This window comes from Cavia porcellus, unplaced genomic scaffold, assembly GCF_034190915.1.
Source record: "Cavia porcellus strain 051 isolate PalLab524CR breed Dunkin Hartley unplaced genomic scaffold, mCavPor4.1 scaffold_17, whole genome shotgun sequence".
Lineage (NCBI taxonomy): Eukaryota > Metazoa > Chordata > Mammalia > Rodentia > Caviidae > Cavia > Cavia porcellus.
The window spans coordinates 20394315-20420047 of record NW_026947500.1 but is presented as its reverse complement, the minus strand read 5'-3'; the positions used below and the strand labels follow the sequence as shown (position 1 = coordinate 20420047).

The 25733-nt window shown below is 43.4% G+C and overlaps 1 non-coding gene and 1 pseudogene across 1 annotated transcript; one reads left to right on the top strand and one right to left on the bottom strand.

Annotated features, from left to right (window-relative positions):
* Window positions 1–2101: 2101 nt before the first annotated feature.
* On the bottom strand, window positions 2102–2238 carry LOC111756334 (small nucleolar RNA SNORA2/SNORA34 family). Its single transcript, XR_002790824.1, has one exon. It is a non-coding gene; the product is annotated as a small nucleolar RNA SNORA2/SNORA34 family (small nucleolar RNA).
* Window positions 2239–10371: 8133 nt separating this feature from the next.
* Window positions 10372–25186, top strand: LOC101789151 (zinc finger protein 135-like; annotated as a pseudogene).
* The last annotated feature ends 547 nt before the right edge of the window (window positions 25187–25733 follow it).

Sequence of the window (25733 nt, the reverse complement as noted above, 5' to 3'; positions counted from 1 at the left end):
TAGTTTCAAACCACTTGTGACTCCAGATCCCTGAGCCTCCCAGTCTGACCTCCTCCCCCTTGAGGACCTGATGACCAAGGCTCCCCTGGTCGCCCCTCCCAGGCCTCTGTGTTCTGTGCATGGAGCACAGGAGCAAAAGGTCCTCTAGGAAGGAGTGGCTCTCATGTCCACATTAGCCAGGATTCACTCAAGGACATTGTCATTTCTCAGCTGCTCAGGCTGCTTCTCAGGTGATGGAGCTGCCATTCACCTTTCTTGAGCTCTTTCCTCATAGAAGAGGATTTCATTTTGATACAGGAAAGTGCTTCTCTTTGTCTCCTCATACTGGAAACTCAGATTGTTGAACACATATGGATGTTGCTTGTGGACCTCAAGCAGAGTCTGTTTGTCTCAACTCATTTCCTCAGAAGTTGCATCCTGTATTCTTGATGGGACACAGGTATGAGGAGCTTCAACTGAGGATGCTAAATCTCACTTTTTTAAAATCAGTACTGGGAATCGAACTCACGACTGCCTGCTTGTGAGGCAGGTGCTTATGCTGCTGAGCTAAATCCCAAACCCCTTAAATCTCACTTTTAAGTTATGAGTTTCGTACTGCAAAGATGTGCATTCAATTTAGAGATTTTATTTGTATTGTGAGGTCTGTACACCCTGGCTTTGTTGTTACTCTTTCCTGGCTAGTTCTTGATTTTTACCTGCATGACTTTGGAAGGACACAAGAAAGTTCCCACCATCATGACCCTTTACAGATAGTGTTGTAGTCAGGGGCTGCAAGGAGAACAATTACATACAGGACACATAATTTATAATATTATTTTATGATGGTCACCCAGAGTTAATACAAGAAAGTGCAAGGAATCTGTCCACAGCACTAAAGACCTAGATAATCCAGCTAAGGGCTTGGATCACACAGCAATGTCCTGTGTGAGTCCAGTTGAACACCTAGAGCCCATGACAATGACTCATGTGAGTCTGTTGCATGAGTCTGCACTGGGAAGGCCCAAAGGTCAGCGGTGAAAACTAGAAAATCTATGCCAGCAGGATGAAGGGTCTGTGCCAGTGGGTTGAGGAGTTATACTGGAGCCAAGAAGCAACAGTCAAAATAAGGATCATCATCACAGCTATCTTCAGTGACAGTGTGGTCCCAAACTCTCTTAACAGTGCTCAACAGAAAGTACAGACATTCTCTGACCAAACAAAAAATAAGCCCTCATGCAGTTTTAGATGGGGCTTTTTCAGAGGCAGCTGAACCCAGAGTTTGTGATTGATTCATAGCACAGTGCTAGGCTTAAGGACCAGTGGTTGCTGGCCCTCTCCTTTCTTTCAGTTCATTCGAGTTACCATGTGATGCCGTTTCATTACAAATTAAAGTGCTTTCGTTCATATTTTTTATATGGCATGTTTGATATTAAGGAATTTTTCCAGTTTTTTTCTCCAAAATATTTTTATTTTACCTTTATAATTGAAGAATGCTTTTCTTTTTTTAATTTTTATTTTAAAGGGCATAAAATTAAACACAACAAAACAGAACAAAATAGGACATAAGAAAGCAATGGAAGAGATATAAATTTCAAAGCTAGATGACTTGAAATCTTCACTATCTATCATATTGTCTCTTGTTTTCTTCTAAATAGTTGTGCATGCTTTTGCATACAGAGAATTCATATAAAACAACGTAGTATAAAACTGATCTGAACAGAATGAGGAAAGGTTTTAGGTCTTCAAAACCAGACAATTAGGGAAGTCACTAATGGCTGTCATAGAGGCTCTCATTTTCTTCAAAATAGCTGTCCATACTTTCATGTATATTGAAGTTCAACAAAACAAAACAAATGGGGGGAGAAGGGTTGCTTGGTTTCCTGGCACTCCAGGTCCCAGCGTGGGACCCAGTGAATGCCAGAGGCTCCCGTCCTGGGCCACCAGAGCCTGCCATGCTCACAGCCACTCATGGGGGCTGGGGGGCGGGGTGGGTTGCTTGGTTTTCTGGTGCTCCAGGTCCCGGCATGGCATGGACCCAGTAAATGCTGGTGGCTTCCGTCCTGAGCCACCACAGCCTGCCACTCTCACAGCTGCTCACCAGGGGGGTGGAGGGGTTGCTTCAATCTGTTACTTTCTGAAGAATTGACCATTTGACTGCCCAAGTTCTGAAATGACCAACAGACCATAGGAAGACATCTCTTTAGGCTCCTGCTTGAAACCAACAGTGTCAGGAAGCTGCTGGCCTTGATTCAGGGCCAGGAAGAATGCTTTTCTGGGTAAAAGTTTATTAGCAGTTTTTAACTTGAGCATTGAATAGCTTACTTAAGTGTCTTCTCTTTTTGATGAAAAGTTACACACTGATCATACTGCTGTACGTAAGTTTTTATCTTTTTTAAAAATAATCTTTTCCATGTGTTTTTGATGAAAAGTTAGACATTGATCATGTTGCTGTACTTATATACATAAGTTTTTACTTTCTTTAAAAATAATCTTTTCCAAGTGTTTCACTTGACACATCTAGATATAAATCGAATTGTATTCTCCCTAGGGTTCATTAATTTTTTTTGGATATTAAAGTCATATTTTTCATCAGATTTGTGGCATTTTGAGCCATATTGTTTCAAAAATAATTATTGTTACCACCAAATCCACAATTTGGGGGTCCACAGTAGATGAAATGTGGGAATTTTATTGAGAATGCCTAAGAATCTGGGAATTGTACAGTGACTGAGTACTCAGAAGTAGTCCATATCACTGAAATAAATGTTGCTGTAATGGGAGTCTGGTGAACATTTAAAAAATTACTCCCTGGATATTTCTGATTGTTGTCGGGTAGTTCCTTTAGAAATGGCTTGCCAATTAAACCTATTCCAGGTCTTTCTTGCCTCGAACAAAGAACTGGATAAGCCAAAAAACAATGCCACAGTTTATTTGAAAAATGAGAGGTGAAGGGGTAAGAGAAAAAAATGACTCTGCAGAGTGAACTTGGGCTGAACAAAAGAGAGGAAAGGATAAAAGCAAAATTAAAAGTGCATTTAGAACATGTAGCATGCACTGCTGTGAGGAGTCCCAATAGCAGGGTACTCGTGGTATCTGTGTCTTTTCTACACAGCCCAGAAGTTCTACATACAGGGGTTCTGTGCCATGACCCATGCAGGTTCTTGGCGTGAAGGAACATGAGAGGATGAGTGTTGGGAGCTGCGGCTGAGCCCGGTCGCCTTACTTGGCGGACGTGAGGCCTGTAGGAAAGAGCAAAGCCTGAGCTAGATTACCCCTCCCATCGAGTGTGCTAAGATGGCGCTTATCTCCTGCTTCCTGCTTGGTAAACAACCCGCCCTGTAAGATCTCCTGCTTCCTACTTGGTAAACAACCCGCCCTGTAAGATCTCCTGCTTCCTGCTTGGTAAACAACCCGCCCTGTAAGATCTCCTGCTTCACAACCCGCCCTGTAAGATAGTCTGCCTAGCAACAACTGATGTTAGCCAATCAGCCCGCATCGCGCGCTTTGAACTGATTGGCCACTGTAACCCTATAAAAGTGAGTGCCTCTCCCGCCACGAGGGAAGAAGCAGAAGAAGCACAGAAGGAGCCGCGGAGAGCGGACCGGTAGAGGCTTCGGGACAGACTGTAGGGAGAAGCACGCAAGGAGCCGCGGGGAGCGGACCAACAGAGGCTTCGGCCGGGAGGATTCCCGGGGCAGGCTGTACGGAGAAGGAAAATAAAAGAAAAGGTTGTCCACTGCCAGACTTTGTTGTGTGTCCTTCCTGCCGGCCGGGAGTGACACCAACATCTGGTGGCCCGTACGGGGACTGATCACCCCCGAGACGTGGCAGTGGACAACGCTCCAACGCAGAGCTGCAAGACAGGTGAGTAGAGGATAAACCTGGGCCCTGGGTGGCGCGCACCTACAGGGTTTGTATACTCCTCTCAGGCTCACGCGTAAGTGGCGGATTCCTTGGGCCTCACGCGGTGAGTAACATATTAAAAAATGGGAAACATGCTAGGTAGCGGCACTAAGAGTGAGGGTGGTTGCGGGGAAAGCTCTCAAGAGCTTACAAAAGTACGCAGGGTATTTGAGCAGGCCCAGTCAGGGAGCTCCCGAGAGGGGTCCGTCAAGGGGAACAAAGATGCTAAGGAGGAGGACGGGGCTCAAGCCTCGGAGTCGTCTGACTCCGAGGACGAGGGAAGGTTGAATGGTGAGGAGGCCAAAGAGACCAGCTGTCAGGGGCCTAAGTCGCTTGATGGGGAGACGCAAGGCTCTTTCGCTGCGTTGCGCCGCGAATTGCGCTCCGCTCAGCTGGGCTTACGAAAAAGCAGAGAGCTTCTGAGCGCCCCCTGGCAGGGGAGGGAGACAGAACCTTCTGCTCCGCCCTGGAACTCGTTCCCGGAAGCGGTCCCTCGCCGCGAGGCCGCCGCATGGGAACTCCCCCCTCTTCCGTCAGTACAGGAAATAACGCACAGGCCGCCATTTTCTGTTCAGCCACGGCCGCCATCTTACGATGCTCCGCCACCGGCGGGACGTTATTTCCACAGACAGCTGTGGCGTGGGGGTCGTGTGTCTAATGAAGACCACCCGTTCCCAGGGATAGATAGCGGCCCCTATGGGATATATCCTGTACAGATGGCCATGGCTCAGGGACGTAATGTGTGGGAACCCTTTGAAATAAAGCAGATTAGAGAACTTAAAAATGCAGTTACAACCTTTGGGCCGACTGCGCCTTACACCATTGCCATGCTGGAGAACCTGTCTTCTGGGCCCCTCACCCCCGCGGACTGGACTCAGCTGGCAAAGGCGTGTCTGCCCTCGGGTAGTTGCCTGGATTGGCGAGCCTGGTACGCCGAGTTCGCTGCCAAACAGGCGGAAAGAAACGCTAACCGAGGGAACCGGGGATGGAATAGAGACATGCTTATGGGGGAAGGCCAACACGCTGATGATCAGACTCAGTTCCCTGGTGCAGTTTATGAGCAGATCAATACCATTGGGCTTCGCGCCTGGAAGCAGGTGAGTGGTGCCGGAACGGCATCCTTGTGCCTTTCTAAAATAGTCCAGGGCACAACAGAGCCATTCGTTGATTTTGTGGCTCGGATGCAAGATGCCGCCGATAAGATCTTTTCCGATAGGGAAGTGGCTCAACCGCTGGTTAGGCAGTTGATTTTCGAACAATGCACAAAGGAATGTAAGGCAGCAATAGCCCCACATAAGAATAAGGATCTTAACGCCTGGATCAGAATATGCAGAGAAATAGGGGGGCCGCTTTCTAATTCGGGAGTTGCAGCTCTTCTGGCTGCGGCAGTGCAACAAAGGGGACCTCGCGGGCCTAGAGAGGAACATAAAGCCAAGGGGTGCTTCAGCTGCGGGGACCCAGGACACATTAAACACAACTGCCCAAATAGTGCAGACGCCAAGCCTCGCCTTAAAAATGAAGGATCGTATAACGTCTGTGGGCGATGCAGAAAGGGTCCACATAAGGCAGAGGATTGCAGGTCAGTTTATGACGCTCAGGGAAATCGTATTTGTGGCCGAGATGTTAACGAGCCAAAAAACGGCCAGAGGGGGCCCTCCTCGCCGGCGGGCCCCCACCCCCGAGACAGGACAACACAGGGTGGCAGCCTTCCACAAGGGCTACCCCTGGGTCAGCAGGCGTGGACCTCTGTGTCGCCTCCAGACTCATATTGACGCCCGATATGGGTGTTCAGGTGGTTGAGACCACCTTTAAGGGGCCGCTGCCTAAAGACACGGTTGGCTTGGTAATTGGAAGGTCCTCTACAGCCCTCCGGGGTCTTACGGTGATCCCTGGGGTCATAGACTCAGATTATACAGGCAATGTTAAAATTATGGTCCAAACTCTTGTAGGTACTATGGTAATCAGTGAAGGGGACAGGATGGCGCAGCTCCTGCTGCTCCCCAGCCTCCATAAGAGGTTCCAGTCTAAGCAAAAGACCAGAGGAGATCAAGGCTTTGGCTCCTCCGGGGAGATTTTTGAGGGACTCCATATGACTCTTGATAAGAGGCCCATGCTTTCGCTTAAGATCAATGGCAGAAATAAATGATGGAGGTTCAATTAAAACATGGTATCCCATACAATCCCCAAGGTCAAGGAATCATTGAGAGGGCTCATAGAAGCCTCAAAGAAATTTTACAAAAACAAAAAGGGGGAGTAGGCCAAGGCCTGGCCCCAAAGGCACGATTATCCATGGCACTATTCACACACAATTTTTTAAATTTAAATAATGATAATTGCTCCCCAGCTATGGAGCACTGCAACCCTTCCCCCAACCATAAAGGGTGGGTTAAATGGAAAGATGTCCTAACAGGACAATGGATGGGCCCGGATCCGGTAATCAGCTGGAGCCGAGGCGCGGTTTGTGTTTTCCCACAGGAACCGGGACGAGAACCACTGTGGGTACCGGAGAGACTGACACGGGCAACAAAGCCCTCGACTGAAGATCAGACCTGCCCTACCGGAGATCCATCACAGACCAACCAACAAGATGAATAGAAATAGCGGTAGCCCAAAATGGACAAAAAGATCCTCAGGCATATGCATGGCTCGCTCGCCTAGCCTACGACCGAGTCTAGGGGCGGTGAGCTTCCCACACTCCTCCTCTAAAAAATTATGACATAGCTGGGTAGGAGAGTCAATGACGGGTAAGAGCGTACTCCCCCGGTGCGACTCAACCTAAGCCAGGCCCTACCCCATCCTGCACGTAAGCCGCTGGACTGTTAGATGCTGCCCAGGTCTAAATTTCTCTCCGAGGGGATTTCTTTACGGAGAGGAAATGAGTGCAAGCTTGTGTGCATCCAGGTTCCGTCCAGTTTGTGCCTGGCCCTAGAAAAAGGACGAGGGCCTCAGGGCCTTGGCAGACCATGGGACGGCCGACCAGGGTCTAAGCCAAGGACCTACGGTGGGCCTACGCATAGGGCATAAGCCTCTGCACCCAGTCCAGGAAGGGCTACGATGCGCACATTCATAAAAAATAAAAAAGGGGGAGATGTTGGGAGCCGCGGCCGAGCCCGGTCGCCTTACTTGGCGGACGTGAGGCCTGTAGGAAAGAGCAAAGCCTGAGCTAGATTACCCCTCCCATCGAGTGTGCTAAGATGGCGCTTATCTCCTGCTTCCTGCTTGGTAAACAACCCGCCCTGTAAGATCTCCTGCTTCCTGCTTGGTAAACAACCCGCCCTGTAAGATCTCCTGCTTCCTGCTTGGTAAACAACCCGCCCTGTAAGATCTCCTGCTTCACAACCCGCCCTGTAAGATAGTCTGCCTAGCAACAACTGATGTTAGCCAATCAGCCCGCATCGCGCGCTTTGAACTGATTGGCCACTGTAACCCTATAAAAGTGAGTGCCTCTCCCGCCACGAGGGAAGAAGCAGAAGAAGCACAGAAGGAGCCGCGGAGAGCGGACCGGTAGAGGCTTCGGGACAGACTGTAGGGAGAAGCACGCAAGGAGCCGCGGGGAGCGGACCAACAGAGGCTTCGGCCGGGAGGATTCCCGGGGCAGGCTGTACGGAGAAGGAAAATAAAAGAAAAGGTTGTCCACTGCCAGACTTTGTTGTGTGTCCTTCCTGCCGGCCGGGAGTGACACCGACAGATGAGAAAATAAAAAAGAAACAAAGTGGGGTCAGATGGAGCCCTTACTTTCCTGATGTGAGGAAAGGAACTGCTCAACCACTGTAGCATGTGTATTTATACACTAAGGAGGATGATGTCAATTTCAATCCTGCTGCCTGGCAACCCACTGCTTGGACTGTCTAGGGGTTTGGTGTTTTTCTGGGCTCCAGCAACTTCTTCACTGGCTTGCCCCAGGCACTCTGTTTTTGGCAAGGTTATGTCCCAGCCATGCCACAGCCCTGTAAGTATGGTCAATTTCCAGCTTGAATGGCTCCTAAACGTCTTGGGAATTACTTGGCGCTTTCCTGGGATCTCCTAATTGACAGGTCCTGCTTATTTCCTTAGAGAGCTTTGCCACACTCTACCTCCTATATCATGATGTACAGTCACCTTTGTTGTGGCCTGAATGGACATGTGATGTTGCTCTTCGATCATGAAGTCCAAGGAAAACAAGCAGGTAAACACCCTACAAAGGTACGTCTAAGATAGAGAAATAGATAGACAGAAATACACAATACTAATTTCAGTTCTCATGGATAGAAAGAAACACAGAACATTGTAACAGGTTGTCTTCTCCAGTTTGATGTATCCTGGTTTATAAATAGGGGCCTTCATATGAGGAAGAGGCGGAGTCTCTTGACAAAATCCTTTATAGCAGCCCAGTTTTTACTCAAAGTTCTGCTAGATGTCTGTTTTAATTTCCGTTGTCACGGCAGCAGGACCTGCACTAGCCTGCACTGCAGTGACATTATAAACAGGGAAACCCAAGATAACATTAAAATGTGTCGAAATCCCCATGTGTTGTGAGAATTCAGCAAGAACAATCTTATGGTATAAACACCAAAAGTTTTTTTTCTATATACGTCTATCCCTATACACTTGCAGCCCTGAGGTCCACCTGCCTTAGAAGTCCCACGCCAGGCTCTGGAAGTACTAGGTCAGGTGAGAGACAGTGTGGAGGTTCCAGGTTGAAAACTTTTAAAACTCTAAATTTATATACTTGCAATCAAATATTTCAAATATTTTGAAACAAATCAATGTTCCTACATGACTCCATTTTTTTTCACTTCCTAGAAATACGGTGATTTCCCTAAATATGCTCAATATATATTTCAGTATTCTCATTCCACGCTGGTTTCCCCAATTTCCAAAAGGTTTACGTAGGAAAATGCTACTTGCATCAGTACCCGGTCAAGAGAGCTTTTGCTATGGCGGTATAAAAGAAACCAGTATTTTGCCTCCAGGGCTCCTGGAGACCTGGCGAACTCTCCCTACAGACCCCGCCCTTCGGCCACCACGGGAGAACGCCCAGCACGCGGAGGCTCATGGGAAATGTAGTTTAGGCTCCCATTGAGTTCGTGAAGCGCTGCTGGTTGCTTCTGCGCATGTGCGGCTACAAGCGGCTGGCTTTCTTGGTGTCTGCGGCTCTGCGAAGTTGTCCGGACCTCCTAGCTGGTGTGGAAAGCAGTGGGCCGGCGTCAGAGACAGGAGCACCCCAGCATCCCTCACTGCGGGCGGAGGCGCCCCAATCCGCGAGCTCCGGCGGGTTCTGCGGGGCCGCGAGTCAGGATTGGGGTTCCCGAGTCCGCCCGCTGGCGGCCGGACTGAGCGAGTCCGCAGACTGCGGCAGGCGGCGCCTGTGCTCCCTGGCCCCCACGTGCCTCCCTCGGCCCTGGGCTGTGAGCTTCGAGAAGGGCTGTGAGCTTCGAGAAGGGCTGTCCGGGAGCTTCGAGCTTGCAGAGCTGGACCAGTTCTCTTGCTGTCGCGACTGAATCTGCAATTTGTGTACCTCCTCTAAGAGCAGACTGTGGACGCAACTCCGGTGATTTTGCTTCATTCCCCACGTCTGTGGATGTAGGAAGTTTGGAAGGGTCCTTCTTGCATTAAATGCAAAAAAGAGAAATTGAGGCACAGTACATCAAGTCAATTTTGAAGGAAAATACAGTTTTATCATGAACTCTTATCTAAGGAGCGCTGTTAGCACTACATCGAAAATATTATTGTAGGTTCCTTTTGCCCAGTTTTCACGTTGGCCACGAATGTGCATTGAACTATACTGAATTGTTTTTGTATATCTACTGGAGAAGGCTATGACTGATTCCTTTATATATGTTATAAATAAGACACTGGGTTTTCTAATGTTATTTTGAATTATTACATAGACCCTCGTTGCTAACGAGTGTACAGAATTGCTTCTGACATACTTTTCTAATGTTAATAATACTTCAAGATTTATTTTCTGTAGTCTCAAGTCGTAATACATTATACTTTCTTGTTTTCCTGTCGTATTGTTATCGTGGTTTTATTCATATAAAAGAAGCAGGCAATTTTATGCTGCTTTTCTAATAATTTTTAGTAAATAGGAAAGTTTAGTTGTGTGATACATACATTTTGTGAAATTTACGTATAAACTTGTTTATAAGGACTTTTATGTGAAGATTTTGATGACTGAACCAGTGTATTAATCAGTGATCAATCCTATACTAGATTTGTATTTTCTTAGATTTTTTCATCATTACATTTTTATAGAAAATCATTCATTTTTACTTAAATTTTTAAATGTATTTTTGCAAGTTTTTCAGTGATATTCTCTTAGAATTTCAACATGCCGCTGGACATGGTGGCTCACGCCTATAATCCCAGCACTCAGAGAGGCTGAGGCAGGAGGATTGTTGAGAGTTCGAGACCAGCCTGGGCTACAAAGTGAGCTCAAGGCTAGCCTGAACTGCATACAGACCTTCTCTCAAAAAGACAAAAAAAAAAAAAAAAAAGAATTTCAACATGCCTGTTGATGTGGTTTGTATTTCTTTTTTATTGAACTGTTTATCTCACACCCCTCCTATGTTAATGTGCAGATCTTTTAAATGTATTAAAATATAAATATAAAAATGTATCCAATACATTATTATGGCTCTTTTCTGTCAAATATATTGTACCATTTTCTAGGGCCCCCCCCCCAGACATTTTAACAATGCTTTTCTTCATGATTCCCAGGTTTTGTTTCTTTTTTGGGCCTTTCCCACTCTACTTCTGTAAGGTAGTTATTCTCTGCAGTCTTCTAGAATGTAATTGGTTATTGGTGTTACAGTCAATCTTGGCTACATTTTAATTTATCCTGCTCCATGATTTGAGGTATAGATCTGGCTTCCCAAATGGCTGTGTCAGCAATCACATGATAGTTATGCCCTCCCTTTCCCCACTCATTTAAGTGTTACCTGTAGTATTCACAGTAGTAAATCAGATATTTTTATTCATATATGACTTTGTCTATTGTTCCTAGGATCAGTATATTTTATAATCACATTTCTCCATAAAGTCAACCTGTAATTTGATTTGGTTCACATCCAGTTGGTTTATGACCAGAATCATGGAAAGAACTGAGTTCATGAAGGGAGGCACCCCTGTAAAGCTTTGAATGTAAGCATAGCTCTGTGCATCTCCCCTTGGCATTCCTGAGCTCCAGACCCACTTCCCCCGACCTTTGGTGTAGAACTCTTCTCATGGAGATTTCCCACAGGTGTCACTGCTGCAGCGGGGGACCTTCTCTTGGCCTTTAGTTATCACTTTAACCCTGGTACACTTTGTTTCCACACTGTGTTCTGTTTGGTGCGTGGACATCTCAGCTTCTCATACATCTGGCCCACTCCCGCCTTACTGTGACCCTTTGCCCTGCTCCTCTTTCTTGGTTTTCACATGGCTGTATATGGTGTCAGCTACCCATCTGCCAAGCTGCAGCTCTGTGGGTAGATTCCTGGAAAACGGTGGCTACGGATTGTCCGCTGTAGGGCTGAGCTTCCTGTTATCCCAGTCACTTCACCTCACTGCACGGCTCTCTTCAAGCAGGTCTTTTGCTTTGCTGCTTATATCCAGTACTCACACAGACCAGTGCCTCCTACCTGGGCCAGTTCTGTTCCCCAAAAGACACCTGACAGTGTTTGGAGATACTATTGATTTTCACAAAAGGGCACATGACTGATATCGATACGAGAGAGAACAGGTCCTCGGCTGATAAACAAGCTAAAACGCACAGGATTGTGTTTGACCAAATCATTATCTGCTCCATAGTGGCAGGGTGCCACTTTGAAGAAACTCTAGTGTATTCTAGAGAGATCCTAAATCTGTTGTGTGTGATATCCTTATGCTCACATTAACCCAGCAGTGATCCCTAGGCTGGGGTGTGAGCTTTACACACTGATTAGTAGAATTCAGTGGTATATGTGAGATGTATATAGGACTCCTGTTTGAATTAATTCCACCTCATGACAGAAGGCATTAAGTGACCTCAGAATATTGAGTGATAATGCATGGGTTTCATGTAAAAAATGAATCTGAGCATGAAAACCATATTTTTCTGAGTTGTTTCCTCAAGCTATAAACAGAATTAGGGCCATGATATACTTATTTTATATTCATCTCCCAGGAGTGAACATAGAGTCAGCTTCCCAAAGTGTTTTCCTGTCCCTGTTCTGAACCATCAGATGGATGAGAAATGTGTGTTATAGGCGTCTGTGTCCCTGGAGGATGTGACTGTGGAGTTCAGCCAGGAGGACTGGCGGCGCATGGGCCCTGCTCAGAGGACCCTGTACAGAGACGTGATGCTGGAGATCTGCGGCCACCTTCACTCTATGGGTGAGCAGAGCTGTGCGGGCTCCTCCTCAGTACAGTTCTGTTGTTTCTGTTTTCCTGTTTTAATACTGATCATTTCTGTTGTGGTATGTTTAATAAAAATTAAAACTAAGCGCCTTTCAGTGTGCAAGTCAGTGAGGTTTAGGAAATATATAGCCTTGATTTTTATCATCAAGATCAAAATTTGGAATTTTTCTGTCACCTGGAAAGTTACTGGCATGGTCACTTGGTTATTGTCCCCTTGACTCCTGATATCTTACTTCTACTCCAGTAATTTTGCATTTGCTCAAATTCCATATAAAATAGTTTTACAAACTGTATACTCTTTTTGTCTGGTTTCTTTCACTTAGAATGACACTTTAGAGACTCGTTTATGAGTTTGTGTAAAGTAGGAGTTTATATGTTTTTTTAGGAGTTTATATTTTTACCTTGATTATTCCTTTGTGTGCATTTGACAACAATGTTATCCTTTGTCAGTTAATAAATGTGGGTTTTTACAGTTTGAGGCTATGAAGAATAAACTTATGAATCTTCACATTCAAATCTCATGTTCATATCTGTTTTAATTTTTAATGAAAAAAACCCAGGAGTGGTCTCCCTGGTCTTCTGGTCATTATATGTAAAACAAGAAGCTACCAAATTTTTTTCAGATTGACTGTTTCTTTTCTTGTTCCTAGACAATGTGAGTTCTTATTGTTGTTTGATTACCAACATTCGGTAACTAAAAACAGTGTTCACACTCATGAGAAAACAAAAATAAACATGAAAAAAGGGGGAAAAAGCAAAGAAAAAAAGAAAAAGATTTCTGTGATTTCAAGCCTCTGGGTTATCTTTTGGTGTCCAGAGTTTTATAGTGGTGCTGATTCAGGGCGTGTCTGCTGTCACTGGTAGACAGAGGTGCACAGAGCCTGGATCTGTGCTACATAATCCTTCCAGGCATGTGGTAGGAGTAGGGCAGGGTGCTGATTCTGGTGCTTTCGGTTCCATAGACATTCAGGCTGAGCCTGGCCTCTGGTTGTGGGGTTGGAGGATGGATTGTGCAGTTTACAATGTGCAGGTTGTGTTTTCCCAGCTTCCTCCTGGCTTCCTGACCTTGGAGGTCTCTCAGCTGTGCCTCACCCAGTCACTGGGAGCCCTCAGCTGAAGCCAGATCACAGCTGACCCCTGTCCTGGGTTCAGTCTTCCCCACTCCAAAATGGAATCTGTCCAGGCACGGGATGTTTGTACTTGAGTCACTCACCGACTGCTGTAGCTCACACTGTCCCCTGTGCTCCATTGGTACGTTTCTCGTGAAGTTCTCTGGAGTCACCTGCCCTGGGTCTCTAGGTGTGAGCCTCTTCTGTCCAGCTGTCAGATGGGGGTCAGGGAGAACGTGCAGGTTCACCTCCTTTTCTGCATTCAGGTCTGTCTTCACTCTCCCTGTGGGCTCCAGTTCCCTTTCAGATCTGCCCTGGGTCCCCAGGATACACCTCCCTCCTTTTCTTCCCCAGGTTGTTGTATACAAACATCTATATTCCAAATCTCAGCTACTCTTGGAAGTCCTTGTTCCTATTTACTTTGAAGTATGCAATAATTTTTTAAAACAGTGTTGGAGAGTGGACTGAAGTACATCACCAGCCCTTTTCTATATATGTCTTTAATTTTTTTTTTTTTTGTGGTACTGGAGATTGAACTCATGACCTTGCACTTGCCAGGCAGGCACTTATGCCAGTGAAATCCCAGGCCCTGTTTTTAAATTTTAAGTTGAGAGATTTCTGAATTTTCCTAGCTGGGCTCAAATTTGCAATCTTCCTGCCTCAGCCTCCCAGAGTGCTAGTATAGTGTTGTTGACCACTCTACTCTATTGTGTCATAGAACTTTAGACTTCTTCCTCCTGTCTAATTGAAAATTTCCCTGTTTAACAATCTTTCCCAATTTCCTTCCACTCCTTCTCCAGCCTTTGGAAACCATTGTTCTCTCAAATTCTGTGAGGTTGGCTTTTTTAAAGGTTCCTTTTATATGTGAGAACATGTGGCATTTTTCTTTCTACACATGACACGGCTCATTCACTCAGCATGATGCCCTCCAGGTCTTTCCATGTTGTCTGAAGTGGTGTGGCTTCCTCTCTTTATGGCGTAATTATATGCTATTGTATCTGTAAACCACATTGTCTTATCTACTCATCTGTTCAAGAGGAAGAAGGTAGAGGGTAGCTGCTTCTTGAATCCGAGTAACAGCAACAGATGCCACAGAATATGACTTTGCTTAATCTCTTAGGGCCTTTGTTTTCATGTCAGGCAGAAATAAGGATTCAACTTCAGTTTAGATCTCAAAACCTTCATGTGTTTGGAAACCGACTAGATCAGGGTGGTGCTGTATTCATCACAGATTCATCCATTGATGAATTTACTAGCCGAATGTGCTGTTAGGTCACGTTAGGGTGTGGCTTGGATGGCTCTGTTTTTATTCCTGGCTCCTGTGTTCTGTCTCTACTTCCTAGCAGCCATAGGTTGAGCACCTTTTTTCTCTGCCATGCTCCCCTGATATTTTGTATATGCTCCAGAGTCAGCCAACCATGGACAGAAACCATGAACCTTTGCACTGAGTTACGTTCCAGACATTAAAAAATTTTTTTTATTTTCAAAAAGGGACTTGCAAAGTCATTATTTGACCAGACTGGCTTGAATTTGGCATCTTCCTGCCTCAGCTTGTCAAAATGTTGGGGTTATAGGTGTGTGCCACTACACCCCACTGGCTTTTGTTGCCGTGGGATTTGGGGTCTTAAACAGAAATTCTGGCCCAGTCCAACAGTATGTTGCATTCAAGAAACTTAGTGTAATCCAAAATAAGTTTCATAAACTAAAAATGAAAGGATGAAACAAGCAGAGGTAGCAGTTTTACTCTCAGCATAAACTTTAAGCTAGAATTGATCAGAAGAGACTAGGTTACTATATACCAGTTAGGGGAAATATTCAAAAAGGCAGAGATACCACTTGTTTATGTGTATATCCATGTATAGCTATGGCTATCTGTATATCTATAGATATTTAGATATATAACTGAAGCATCTATTTGCATGAAACAAATACTGATTTGCTTGAAAGATCAAATAAACACCAGCACTGTCATAGTGGATGACCTCTATAGCCCACTTGCACAAAGAGATAATCATCTAAATAAAAACTTAATAAAGAAATATCAAAGCTAAACCACACTTCTGAAAACACGGGCTGAATAGGTGTCTACGGAGTGTTCTACCCTACTACACCAAAATATACATTCTTCTTTACAGCACACAGAACTTTCTCCAAAATAGAACACTTGGTAGTCTAGAAAGCCTCTTTAAATGTAAAACCGACATCATCCCATGTTTATTGTTATACCATAGGCACTGAAACTAAAAAAACAAACAGAAGAAACCATAGAAACATCTGGATACTTAATAGTACAGCCTGCGACACCCAAAGGATCACAGAAGCTATTAAACAATTTCTGGAATCAAGTGACAAGGCCAGTACATTATACCAGGGCTGTGGAGCACAGTGAAAGCAGTCCTGAGAAGGCAGCTTATTCCAGTCAGTTCTCACATTAGAAAAACAGTGTGGTAGTTAGGGGTTGTATACAGAACAATTAGAATCAGGACATGGAGTTTATAATACTGTTTCATGATGGTCACCCAGAGTTAACACAAGGAACTGCAGAAATCTGTCCGCAACACCAAAGACATAGGATATTTAGTCAAGGACTTAATCCCACAGCAATGTCCTACATGAGTCCACATGAAAACTCAGAGCTCATGACAGTGCCTCCCATGAGTCCAGCTGGAGGTCCAGAGCCAACAGGAAGAACTCACGCCAGTCTCTTTTACAGATCCATGCTGGGAAAGCCCAAAGGTCAGCGGTGGAAGCTAGGAAGTCCATGCCAGCGGGTGAAGGTGCTGTGCTGGTTGAGGGTTCTATGCTGGAGCTGAGAAGTCACATTCACAGCAAAGACCAGGGCTGCCCTGAAAAGCACCACAGCCATCCTCAGTGACATGGAGGCTGTGCTTCTCTGATGACAAGCACAGTCGGATATATGCCAGGAAGCCAGGGTGACGAGTTCATCCTGGAGACCAAGCGGCACACATATTCCCCTCCAGAGCCAGGAAGCAATACTTGATGTGAGGACCAGAGCTTCTCCAGGAGAACCAGTGGCTCAAACAGCAACTTGTAGGAGAACCCGCAATGCCTCAGCGCCTCAACACAATATCTTCTCTTTCTCCACATCTCTATGCTGGCAACTTCCCTCAGGTGAAGCATCTACGCTCAGTGCCATGCTGATGTAATCCAGCTGGCGTCAAGTTGACCACCAGTTCTTAATCCATAACACAGAGCAAACTCAATAAAAACTTAATAATGATCCTTGTGCTGTTTGTTCAGTCCAACCCTGAGCTTCATGCTGTTATGCATCGTATCTTCCAGATAAACCAGTGTCCAAAAATTGTGTCACTTATTTTAGAAGTATGTCCGAGGCTGTTCCCTTGGACAAACACATCACAATTCTGAACAGTACAATAACAAGCAGTAAAATTGAGATAGTAATAAAAATATCTGCATTCTACAAAACCTTTAAGTGTCACAGCAACAATACTCATCACATTCTTGAATGAAATTCAGAGGGAATTAAGGCTTCCAAATTATTTCTAGAATTTAGCATCAGTCTGATCCCCAAACCCAAGAAACACCCAACTGAAAAGAAAACCACAGCCCAATCTCCTTAATGAACATAGATGCAGAAATCCTCAATGAGACATCTGCTACCAGAACGCAGCATATCATCAAAAGAATCATGCACCATGGCAAAGTAGATTTCATCCCAGGTTTGCAAGGATGGTTCAAAGTAGACTTAATATAAAGGTAAATGAAAGGACTAGGGATGTGGCCTTTGCCTGACATTTGAAAGGTCCTTGGAGCCATCTCCAGCGCTGCAGAAAGAGGGAAAAAAAATGCACCATGCAGTGTCCATCAATGAACTACGACAAAATCTCTAACATCTGTGCTATTGCAGCCCTATGAAAAAGGCTGAAAAAATAATTTAAATAAATAATGGTGGAAACTCTCTAAATTTGGCAGAAGATGTAAGATCACAGTTGGCAAACTCCTTACAGCAGGGGTCTGCTGCTCCTGGGCTGGGGACTGGTACCATGGATTGCTCAAAATGGACTGCATTGGCGGGAGGTGAGTGACAGGCTGCTGAGTGAAGTGTCATTTGTGCTTACCGTGATCCCCGTTAGACCCTTATAGGCATGTGAACCCTGCCGTAAACTTAGGGCGATATCATGTAAAAGTGACATGGATAAAGTACACAGTGTATAGCAGGAATAAAGGGCACAGTAAATGTAATGTGCTCGAATCAGCTGAAAACCATCACCCATCCCCACCCACCAGTCCTCGGTGCCACAGTGGTTGGGAACCACTGAAGGATACACTCAGAAAAATCCACATCGGGAATAACAGTTCACAAATTCTGGTGACCTAAAAATAAAACGGTCTGAGAAGCCACAAGTAACAGTTGTCTTTTAGGAGAAACACACTTTTGAATTGATAGTAGATTTCTCATCAGAAACCAAAAGAGGTCACATTTCTGCAGTGCTGAAAGAAAACTTTACCAACACAATCACGTGATTTATATTTATAAATATATTTATGTATTTATAATATATATATTATATATTTATAAATATAAAAAAAAGGGAAACTCAGATACTATCAGATGAGGGAAAGCTAAGAATTTTATTACTAGTGTATATAGGCTGAAGAAATGGCTTAAAGGAACATCTTCGAAAAGAAAGAAAAACACAAAAGAAGGAGTCATGGTGTACCAGGAAAGAAGGAAGAATAATGAAAGAGAAAAATATCTCCCATCTTCAGTTTCACATTTTCGTTTAATGGTTGAAGGAAAGATTGTAACACTTTCTGGTGGAGTTCTCAGTGTATTACAGAGGGAATATTTAAGATGATCACATTATAAACAAGCAGCACCAAAGGGATTTCAGGGGTCTTTATACTTCTGAAACGGTAAAATGTCAACACCAGTGGACTCTAACATACAGTGAAGTATGTAGAATAATACTGAAGTATGTCGAATAATGTAGAGTGCAGTGCAATATTCTTGTGACTAGTAACATGCTGTTAAATAAAGAAATAATTTTTAAAGATATTCAGCAGGCCTGGCGTGGTGAAAGAAAACGAGAGGCAGGGAACAGAGAATACAAATTAAATGGCCAACCAAGCACTAGCATATTAATAATTAAATGCTCCAACTAAAAATAATTTGAGTTGGTTAAAAATAATGACCCGGTTATATCCTGCTATGGGAAATTCATTTGGAAAAATTAATAGATTGAAAGTAAAAGTGCAGAAGATGCACTATGCAACATTAATCATAAAAGAGCAGAATTGGCTGTGTCAAAATCAGAGTAGACTTTTGGACAAGTTACCGTTGGTCTGGTAATTTTACGTAATGCAAAAGGGTCAGACTGCAGAGAAGACATTCCAGGGGTTGCTTCTTACATAGATGTAGAGGGCAGAGCTCTTGTGTGTGGGATTAGTGCCCCTATAAACGATGCCTGAGAGAAATCCCATCAGAATGGATTATCAGACAGTACCAGAATGAAATGTGAAAACGCAGGTCAGAAGTCTGCAGCCTGGAAGGGGGCCCTCAGTGGAATCCAGCCATGCTGACCCCCTCCTCTAGGGGCTCCTCGCCCCCACAGCTGGAATGAAACAAATTATTTCTATAAATAATAAGTACCATACATTTATGTGACTTTAACCCACATGGTTCAGATCTTTCCCTATGCCAAATGGCTTTCTTGCACGCCCATCCAGATCAGCATTCAGATGTTCAGGACATCATCAGCACTGCTGTTTCTCCGATATTTTCCCCTGCACTCCAGCTGCCGTGACCTCCTTAAACAGCAGCGCTGTCCCCTCAGTGCACTGAATCTGTCGGTCTGTTTTAATGTTTTCATGTTTGGTAGGTGGGGGTGGTGTGTGCTAAAGGTTGGAAATAATCCCAGTGGTGACCTGTGACACTCCCAGGGCTCACTTCACTTATTTCTCTGTTCCCAAGGATCTCTATCTGCTGCCTAAAGCTTGTAACATTTCATATATTTTATATGATTTTGTTTAGATATCTGACAGTGATAGGCACATCAGTTTCTTTTACTCTTTTAAGGCCAATGTGAAAGTCCTCATGAAATCTTATTTGCAACCTTAACATATTGATCATTTTAGAAATAACGTGTTATTTAATCACAGAGGTTCCAAGATATTTATGAGTATAAAAATGGATTTTTGTTATTGTCACTTCCCTCCTCCAAATGAATCTGTTTAATGTATCATTTCTTCCTCTTCATCTTCCTCTTTGGTTTATTTGTTTGTTAGGTTTTTTGAGACAGGGCCCCACCATGTAGTTCAGGCTGGCCTTCGCTCACTGTGTAGCCCAGGCTGTCTGTGAACTAGTGGCAATCCTCGTGCCTCAGCCTTCCAAGGGCTGGGATCACTGTGTGTGCCACCATACCCAGCTTCAGTGTGCTGCTTAGGAAGTTGTACTTTTCTATACATTTGGGAACAATGGAACCTATGAAAGAACTGAACTTCTAAATTATCCTACTTACAGGCTATTGCATTTCAAAACAGAACTGATCTTCACATGGGCTCAGGGAGAAGATCCATGGCCATTAGAGAAAGAGAAAAAATGTCCAAACAAGAATTCCCCAGGTGAGTACTGAGTACTGGCCAAAGGTTTGCTTGTTCACTGAGGGGACTCAGAAGTCAGCCTGTAGTAATAGTTACAGTTGAAATGTAGCAGAAAGGAATCAATGCAAAAATCAAAGAAAAATAGAATATGGCGAAGTCCAGTGTAACCAAATATAGTATTGTAAGAGATTCCACTAGGTTCCCCTAGCAGTAAGTCATGACAGAAGGCTGTGGGTTGTTTACTTGAAAAGTTCATTAGACTAAGCACCCAGGATTTTATTATGGGCTCGTCACGTAGGCTGTTGTACCTAGCATATATCACAATGTCTAGGTTTTCATATGGAAAGCAGGTGTTTAACATAAATCACATTATATATAAAGAGTTTATGCACAGTGAGTCCCACTTTTTAGCAGTTCTAGAGTTCCTGGGAATTCTCTTGCAATTGGTGTGCTGAAATAGAAGCCGGAGAGTACCCTTGTAAGCTCGCCTCCAAAAGGGTAGCAGACTCAGGCCTGCAGAAACAGCTAATCCCTGCACAAAAGTTATGCAGAGCCAAACAGAGGTCCTTCCTGCATCAGCTAACGTAGATGGCTTGAATCCACAGTGCAGAAGTAAATGATAACAGATTGTCTCAAAAACAATTCATTGTTTACTTACTGATACATAAGGGTTCAGTTTCAATCCAAAACATAGAGAAAAAAGAGCATTTTAATAATGCTAAAGACAACCTCAAACAGATACATAAAATATTGGAATATTAGTAAACCAAATTATCAAGTTTTCTGTAAAAAATTCCCTAAATTTTAAGAAGACTATGAACGAGCGTTCTTCTCTGGAGGGTTATTATTCCAGAGGGTAAAAGAGTTCATTCAGTGACTGAGCTTTCTCACCCGGAGCCCCATTTCCCTCTTGACGCCTCCATCAGGTGAGTGGAGAGTTACAAAGGAAGACAGCAAGCGCAGGCTCCAGTGTTCCAAGATTATTCTATAAAGTAGGAATCTCAGCCAGAACTTGGTTCCTTTTTCTAGCTGAGGTCAGCGCTTTATTACTTTTATTATGATTTATATACAGTTGCATCATGTAGATTATTGAGTGTCCTATATTGGAACTTTTTTTTTTTTTTGGTCTGTTAGAGACAGGGTTTCACTATGCAGTTCAGGCTGCCCTCAAACTTGCAGTAATCCTCCTGTCTCAGCCTCCCAAATGCTGGGTTTACAGGCATGAGCCACCATGCCCAAGCCTACTATTGCAATCTATTTCACAGTAAGAATGTGAACTCCAGCCTGGTGGGGTGGCGAATACCTGTAATTCTAGTATTCTGTGAGACCGAGGCAGGGGGTTTATGAATTTGAGCCCAGCCTGGGCAATTTAAGGATTTAACAAACAAAACAACCAAACTGTGGAGGTAAAGGTCTGGGTTCAGTCCCTAGCACTTAATACCACAAAGAAAAGAAATTATTGGCTTTAGAGTTACCCTGTAATACCTGTTTAGATAAATCCACTGAAAGCTTTAGTTCTTTGATTTTGTTCTTGTTACCTACTTAGCGCTGATATTACTTATTATGTTCATGACATTCTCTGATTTTTCTGTTTCCAGGATCTCAATTCTTACAAGTAAAGCCCACTGTTACTTGTTCTTTTCCTTTATACTCTTTTTGTTGCTCTGAGGTTGGCAGATTTCTAAAAATAAAAAGAGTTGAAAATACTTTTGATATTTAACACAATTCTTATGAATGGGACTTATGAGACATGCTTGAAATATATGGTGTTTCAATGCTCCATGCAACAGGGAACCAGAAAGAAGCAGGGGCAGTTGCCTATCAGCTGCAGGATGGATAAAAAAATGGCACTTATATGTAATGGTAAGCTATTCAGCTATAAAGAAAGATAATCATGAGACCCTTGTAGGTAGGTGAATGCAACTTGAGATCATGCTCATGGGTGAAATGGTTCAGAGTCAGATAGATGAACACTGTTATCTCCCTAGCATAAAAAGCTGAAGGAGTCAGCGGGATCCAAAATGAACAATAGATACTGTAACAGTGAAAGGGGAGGAAATGTCTAAAAAGAGAAGGTGGTAGCCATGGTTGATTTCCTGTTATCTTGTTTTGAAGCCTTGGATTGTTTTGTTTGGTTTTATTCTGTTTTGTTTTGCTTAATTTTATTATGTCTGATGGTGTGAGTAGAAGATAGGCACACGGTATTATGGAAGCCATGGTTGATTTCTCATTATCTTGTTTTGAAGTCCTGTATTGTGGTCACTGTTTTGTTTTGATTAGCTCTTTGTGTTTTGTTTGGTTTTATTCTCTTTAAAGTAAAAAAAAAATAAATATATGGTGTTTGGTTAAAATAAGTGTATTAAATAAAAACACATTTCCATTAATCGTTCTCGAAATACCCATGCTTGGAACATAGTTATCCCTTTGTTCTTGCTGCTTTCACTTTTTAAAAAATTACATGAGAAAATAAAACATTTTCATAACCAAATAAGACACTGACAATAGTTACTACACTGCATATCATTGTCTTCAAATTAGTTACACAGTATAAGACCTAAACCAAAATGATTCTTAGAAAACAGAACAAGATAGATAATAATGCAAACTCTCTTTTCAATGAAGTAAGAACTATTAGTGTAAATGACACAAATTAGCATATATGTTGCAATTTTGTTAAAACAATGGAAAAATAATTTGGGGCAGTATTTAGATTTTTCTCTGCTTCCTATTTCTCTTTAATTGTGTTCTTTACTTGTATGTTTGTTGGAGAAGCCACTTTGTGGTATTAAGTGCCACTTTATGACGCCCTTCTGGAAGTCCTCTTTTATGAGTTTCTTTAATTGCAGTGTTCTCTTTGTCTCAGTGTCATGACTCTGTTAGAAACCATTACTCTCTATACTCATGTTGACTTCCAGAAAAGCTGGAGGTCACACAGTCCCAGATCCAGTGCATCAGGTGGCTGAGGGTGACTCTGCGTGTTGCTTAAAGCCTGCCTTTCCTGTGAAGGCACTCACCACACCTCAGAAAGATACTCATGAATGAGGGTTCCAGAACTGCTGCAGAAAGAGGCAGCTTCAATGGGATAAGTGTTTGAAGCAAGGAGGAATATTTTGAGGGGCCTTAATGGCCATGTGACTTTTAATGTCATTTTTTAAAAATTTAGACTTCCTTTAATTCAGTCATACCTCCTTGTAAGTCTCATTTGGAAGAATGGTGTTAAGTATAATAAAGTATCTTTACTTTTCTCATTTTTAGAAGACTGCCAACCTGATGAACCCTTAGAGAGGAGCCTGGAAAACCAAGAAAAACATTTATGGCAAGTTTTCTTCACCAACAAATCACTGACTGCAGAGCAAGGAACTTCTGCTAAACTGTGTAATTGACACAGAAATGTTTTCCCTGCAAGAGTGAGGCCTCGTCAGGGTGATCCTGCAGGGCCTAAGAGCAGGGGTCTCAGCCATTGGCTTCACACTTTCACTGTTCAGGAGAAAAGGCTAGTGACTGTAGCTTCGCTGAGACAGGACTTCTCAGCATTAAGGATTGCAGGACTAATTCTGCAGAGAAATCTTTTCTTCACAATAAAAATATGAAATACCTTGGTCATAAGGTGGAAACTGTTTAGCCTTGAACAATTCAGAATGTGGGAGAAGCTTTTAAATATAATGAAAGTGATACAGCTTTGATTGAAGAGGCTACTCTTCCGGCATCTCAGAGTACCTGTGAGAAATCAGTCTTTACTGTTTCTCAGCAGAGTCATGGAGAGAAAAAAGAGAATAAAGGTTTTATTGAGAATGTTTTCAATAGAACCACTCACAAAACTGACCCAGAAGAAAAATGTATTAGCCAAAAATCCTCTATTAGAAAAAAGCAGCACATTAATATCGAAAGTACTGTGAACATGGAAAGAATATCAACTGTGATTCAGCTCTAGTACATCAGAGAACTCACCCAACAGACAGAAGATGTACAGAGCCAGAGGCATCCAGCTGTCCATCAACTCTGAGTGTACGTCACAGGACTCTATTGAAGATAAAACCCTCTGATCAATTGAATGTGGAAAATCCTGCTTTATGGATGCCTGTCCAAGTCAGCCTCATAAAAGCCATGCTGAATGTCATGAATGTGGGAAAGATTTAAGTGAGAATTCATGTCTAAAACCAAATCCCAGAACTAACCGTGTAAAAGTGGTGGGTGTGAGAAAGCTTTCAGTGCAAAGTCAGGCCTGTCGATCCACCAGAGAAGTCACACTGGAGAGAGACCTTTTGAATGTAATGAATGTGGGAAGTCTTTCAAATATAAGTCAGTCCTCATCATACATCAGAGAATGCACACCGGGGAGAAACCATTTGAATGTAATGAATGTGGAAAATGTTATAGCTGTGTGTCAGGCCTAAGGAATCATATGAAAACCCACACAGGGGAAAGGCCATTTAAGTGTGGGAAAGCTTTCAAATTAATGTCAGACTTAATACAGCACTTCAGAACACATACAGGGGAGAAACCATACAAATGTAATCAGTGTGGAAAAGCTTTTGCTCAGATATCACAATTTAGAGGTCATCACAGAATTCACACAGGAGAAACCCTATAAATGTAGTCATTGTGGGGAAGCTTGCAGTCAGAAATCAAACCTCAGAGTACATCACAGAACTCATACTGGGGAGAAACCTTACAAATGTGATGTGTGTGGCAAAACTTTAGGCAGAAATCAAATCTCAGAGGACATCAGAGAACTCACATGGGAAAAGCCTTATGGATGTCACGAGTGTGGAAAGGCTTTTAGTGAGAAATCAGTTCTCAGGAAGCATCAGCAAATTCACACAGGTGAGAAGCCCTATAATTGTAACCAGTGTGAGGAAGCTTTTATTCAGGTATCTAGTCTCAGAGGACACCAGAGAACTCACACAAGGGAAAAGCCCTATGAATGCCACAAATGTGGGAAAGCTTTTAGTGAGAAGCTAAGTTTCACAAGGCATCAGTGAATTCACACTGGGGAGAAGCCCTATAATTGTAATCAGTGTGGGGAAGCTTTCAGTCAGATATCTAGTCTCAGAGGACATGAGCGTACTCACACTGAGGAGAAGCCTTATAATTGTAGTTGGTGTGGAAAAACTTTCAGTTAGAAATCCAGCCTCAGGGTACATCAGAAAACTCACACAGGAGAGAAACCTTACAAGTGTGTTAAATGTGACAGAAATTTTATCGGAGTTCAACCATTCATAGACATGAGAAGACCCACACGAGATTAAATACATGAGTGCAAAACGTATGGGCAACATGTACAGTCTTTTTAGCCTGTCCAGTGCAGTTGTTGGATATCAAAAGAACTTGCCTGGCAATGAAACACTTTTAAAGTTGATGAATACAGGAAAAGTTTGGTGAATTCAATCCTTTGGTTCTGCAGAAAAGCTGTGAGAAAGTTATAAAAATGTGAGTTTTGTGCAGCTGATCAGAACTCATCACAGAAATCACAATAAAAACCTAGAAAGGTTCACTTTTTCAGGACAGCACCCAATATATGAAGACTGCACCAAACAGGTGAGAAATGAGGGTAATGAATGGGCAAATCCTACTGTAAGCCAGCTCCCAGTTTGCTGTCAGCCAAAGGCCCAAAGATCATACAATGGCTACATAATATTCATCAATAGCCATGTGCAATGCTACACCAAGCCAGACTCAACCATTCTATTCTCTGAATGGAGTCACACTGTTAGCCTGTGGCTAATAGATTGTAGAGATCAGTTACAGAGAAGCTTCATTTAGATAAATCTCTCTGCTTTCTTCCAGTCCTCAGAG